This window comes from Argentina silus (genome assembly GCF_951799395.1).
Source record: "Argentina silus genome assembly, contig: scaffold_137, whole genome shotgun sequence".
Classification (NCBI taxonomy): domain Eukaryota; kingdom Metazoa; phylum Chordata; class Actinopteri; order Argentiniformes; family Argentinidae; genus Argentina; species Argentina silus.
In genome coordinates, this window is record NW_028153179.1 from 17501 (window position 1) to 22500 (window position 5000).

The 5000-nt window shown below is 47.9% G+C and overlaps 1 protein-coding gene across 1 annotated transcript in view; it reads left to right on the forward strand.

The window, feature by feature from the left end:
* Positions 1-5000, forward strand: part of LOC310824396 (growth hormone secretagogue receptor type 1) — a gene marked incomplete at both ends in the record, with an annotated part of 7222 nt that overhangs the window by 954 nt on the left and 1268 nt on the right. The gene's annotated exons all lie outside the window — the stretch shown is intronic.

Below are 5000 nucleotides of genomic sequence, written 5' to 3' on the forward strand. Positions count from 1 at the left end.
ACTGGTTTGTAGAAATTTCAGTAAATTTATTAAAATTAAAATACAGAAATACCTCATGTACAGAAGTATTCAGACCCTTTGCTATGACACTCTTAAAATCAGCTAAAATGCAAAAATGTCATCAACAAACCACTCAATAAGTTGAATTGAGTCCATCTTAATGCAAGGATAATAGTTCATGTCATTTTGGAATTAATATATTTGTTTTTATAGGGTCTCTGATTTGCATAGGAATCAATTCCACCGAGCGGTTCTTCTGGGACTCCGGTAACTGTTGGGCATTCCTGGTCCAGCCAAGGTAACCCTAACCCTACGTCATCACCCACCTTACCGGCAGAGCTGAAGCCTGGGTCACGGCCGAGTGGGATTCTCTAGTCTGCTGTTCCCTGGAGGTTTTCACTGACACTCTCCGCAAGATATGAGATCACACAACCCCCGGCCGAGAGGCAGCAAGAGCGCTCCTGGGCCTGCGTCTGGGCAAGAGGAGGGTTTCTGATTACACACTGGCAGCAGACGGTGGCTGGAACTCCTCCGCCATGTTTGACGTCTGGTCTCTCCGTCGTATACGGGAGGGCAGATGCATCTACTGTGCTCAGCGGAGCATTTCCTATCAGGGTGTCCAGGAAGACGAGGCTCATCAGTGAGGAAGAGAGTTCCCTCTCGTTGTATTACTCCTGCTCAGTTTATTACTCTGTCCCAGACTCTCAATCATCATGTTTGTGCAGATGAGAGTTTAATTGATTGGCGGTTAGCCAAAAGACTTGGCCTTGACATTGTTCCTCTGTCCAAACCATTAGAGGCCAATGCTCTAGAAGGTCGCCTACTGTGCAGAGTCACTCACCGCACTCAACCGATTCAATTAATCATCGGCAATAACCACATTGAGTTTCTGAGCTTCCATCTTTTCAACTCTCCTTTACAGCCTCTCATTCTGGGTTACCCCTGGTTCTCCAAGCTAGACCCTCACATAAACTGGTCCACTGCTTCAGTGTCTCCTTGACCTCTGGTCTCTGTACCTCCTGCGCCTCCAGCACCAACTAGGCCTCCTGTCCCCTCACGCCCTTCGGTTTCATCGGACTCTGACTTCCCGGATCTTTCTAGTGTTCCCTTCTGTTACGAGAGGTATTCAATACGACCCATGCTTCCTCTCTACCCCCTCATCGGTCCTACGACTATAGACTTGCTCCCAGGAACTTCTCCTCCCAGAGGGCGTCTCTATTCCTTGTCGGGCCCTGAGAGGGAGGCTATGAAGGAGTACATTGACTCTTCCCTTGCTGCCGGTACCATTCGCCCATCCTCTTCTCCTGCTGGGGCTGGCTTCTTCTTCGTCGACAAGAAGGATAAGACGCTTCGTCCCTGCATCGACTACCGAGGTCTGAACGACGTTACCATTCATTGTAAAAGCCATAAAAAAAACAAAAACATTCAGAACACGTACCCCCTCCCTTTTATCTTGACAGCATTTGAACTGTTACAAGGGACTAAGATCTCCACTAAGCTCGATCTTAGAAATGTTTACCATTTACAAAGGATAAGGGAGGGGGACGAGTGGAAGACGGCCTTCAACACTCCTAGTGGTCACTATGAATACCTTGTGATGCCTTTTGGACTCACCAATGCCCCAGCTGTGTTCCAGGCTCTTCGTCTATCTGGAGGTCAGTGCTGTTGCTGAGTGGCCCACGCCTACCAGTCACAAGCTAGTACAGCGGTTGGTTCATCAGAAACTTTAACACTGTTGCCGCCCTGCTGCATGCCCTCACCTCCTCTGCTGTCAGATTCCAGTGGTCTCCCCAGGCGGACCAGTGGTCTCCCCAGGTGGACCAGGCTTTCCGGAGGCTGAGGGAGAGCTTCACCTCGGCACCTGTCCTCACTTTCCCGGATCCCCATTAATAGTTCATTGTGGAGGTGGATGCCTCAGACGTGGGTATCAGGGCTGTCCTCTCCCAGCGGTCTCCAGAGGACAACAAGCTTCATCCCTGCGCTTTCCTCTCCCGGAAACTCTCTCCTGCAGAGAGAAATTATGAGGTGGGTTAGGCTCACACCTCCCTTCACCCTGGTATAGGGCGGAGGTCAGCGTCCCGTCTGCTCAGGTGCTCATTCGCCGGTGTCGCCGCACTTGGAGCCGGGCCCGGCACGTGCTCCTCAGGACCTCGACCCAGTACAAATAGATGGCAGACCGCCAAAAGGAACAACCCCTCCCTAAGCAATGGTCAGCTCCCAAACTCCTGCCTGATCACTCCGCTCTTCCACCTCGGCTGGCCGCCTGGCACCGCCGCCTCTACGTGGATGCACTACTCGGTCACAGCTTTTCACTGTCCTGGCGCCCCACTGGTGGAACGAGCTTCCCACTGCTGTCATGACTGCAGAGTCACTACCAATCTTCTGCCGTAGATTGAAGACCCATCTCTTCAGGCTACATCTTAACGGTCCCTCCTAAAGACCTCTTCACCCCCACTACCCCCCTGTACTAACCCTAACCCTAACCCTAACCCCAGAGACCTCTTCATACCCACTACCCCCCTGTACAAGTTTCTCTACTGTAGCCCTAACCCCTAACCCCTAACCCCTAACTCCTAACCCTAGTCCTACCATAGATAAATTTTTCTTATGATTCACTTACTTAAACAAATGTATTTGTTGTAAGTTGCTTTGGATAAAGGCATCTGCTAAATGCCATAAATGTAAATGTAAAATCCTTGTGTTATTTGTTTTCCCGGTTTTTGATCTTTGCTATTTCCCTGTTTCTGCCTGTTGCCTTCTCCTTATCGGATTATATGCCTTACCCTTTGACTCCCTTCCTGTGTACCGAACCCTGTTTTCGGAAAGTAAAGACTATTCTTTTGATTCAAGATTTTTGTCTTCGAGTCGTGCGTTTGAGTCCTTTGCCTGAGTACTTCTGCCTTTACACCTGCTGCAGCCAGTACATTTTCAGAATGTCTATTAGACCATGACCCTAACCATGACCCTAACCCTAACCCTAACCCTGACCCTGACCCTGACCCTGACCATGACCCTAACCCTGACCCTGACCCTGACCCTGACCCTAATCCTGACCCTGACCCTAACCCTAGATGCTGTGGCTCCTTCAAGACCAAGTACAAATGGTTGAACAGAGCCGCTCCCTGGATCAATGAAAGCTCTCGTGCCTTAAAAAGGGAGTGTAGGAAGGCTGAAGGAACAGGGAAGGAACAGGGAGGAACAGGAAGGAACAGGGACGGAATAGCGGAGGAACAGCGGAGGAGCAGGGAAGGAAGGAACAGGGAACAAACAGGGAGGAACAGGAGGGAACAGGCAGGAATAGCGGAAGGAACAGGGAAGGAAAGAACAGGGAAGGAACAGGGAGGAACAGGAAGGAACAGGCAGGAACAGCGGAGGAAAAGGGAAGGCCTGTAGATCAGCGTTTTCCACATTCGTTTGAAGGATCTGATGACAGAATTGAATGCTTCTGTAAAGAAAGCGAGAGAAAAGTATTTCTGTAATCTGATCTCCGAGAACTCTCATAATCTAAGGATACTGTTTAGTACTATCGACAGAATTGTAAATGCCCCGTCAAACAAGATTACCAACCATTCTCCCGAAGAATGTGAAAACTTCTTGCAATTATTTATTAAGAACATTCTAAATCCCAGAGACCAGATCATTCCTCCCATACATGACCTGACTGTTACCACCTACTATTAGCAGTTGATTCAGTCAGTGTTCCATTTGAATTCTCCTTGATCTTAGTGTAGCCTTTGATACAATCGATCATACCATTTTAATAAACCGCCTTAGATATTGTTTAGGGATTACAGGCACTGCCTTAAAATGGTTCTCCTCCTCCCTCTCAGGCAGACAGTTCTCTATCCAGGTCCAGGGTTAGGTTTAGGGTTACGGTTAGGGTTAGAGAGTGTGTCTCTTCCTCAGCCCAAGTGAACGTTGGTGTGCCACAAGGTTCCATTTTAGGCCCAATTTTATTCTCATCATACATGCCACAAGGCCAGATTATCCGTAAACACATTATTTCGTTTCACTGTTATACGGATGACACCCAGTTATATCTTCCCTTTAAACCCCCTGATTCATTTAGTTTAGCTTATCTTAATGATTGCTTAGAAGATACAAGATGTTGGATGTCCCAGAACTTTTTACAATTGAATGACAGTCTGTCTGCCTGCATGCCTGTTTGTCTGTTTGTCTCTGTCTGTCTGTCTGTCTGTCTGTCTGCCTGCCTGCCTGCCTGCCTGCCTGCCTGCCTGTCTGTCTGTCTGTCTGTCTGTCTGTCTGCCTGCCTGCCTGTCTGTCTATCTGCCAACGTCAAATCTTCAGCCCAAAACCTGTGTTTTTTTCGAGGTGATTTTAACAGTTGTACAGTTATGTTTTTATCAGTTGAGAAACATTTCCTAAATACAGCCTTTCTTGTCATTTACTGATCTAGAAAAAGTCATCCATGGTTTCATCTCATCTGGTTCAGATGATTACAACTCCCTCTGTTCTCTCCTCAGTAAAACCTCCCTCTCACAGTTACACAAAGTCCAAAATGCAGCAGCTAGGCTTTTAACCAGAACTAGGAGAAGAGACCACCTCACCCTAATGCCAGCCTCCCTACATGGGTTACCTGTTAGTTTTAGAATAGATTTTAAGATTTTACTGATGACTTTTAAGGCTAGTCTGGTCTGGTCTGGTCTGGTCTGGTCTGGGTCTTGGTCTGGGTCTGGGTCTGGTCTGGTCTGGTCTGGGTCTGGGTCTGGGTCTGGTCTGGTCTGGTCTGGAAGGACCTGGAAGGACCTGGAAGGACCTGCCTGAGGACATTAGAGTTAGGGTTAGGCCCTTTAGGAGCCCTAGACTCTGGAAGGACCTGCCTGAGGACATTAGACTTGGTCACTGTTGTCTTTTGAACCTCATGTTTCCAGAAGAGTCTTTAACTGCTCTGATGGTTTTTAATCACAGTGTTTTACTGTTTCTACTTTTATTGTTGGTTTTATTTGATCTGTTTTTATCATTTTCACATTATTATTATT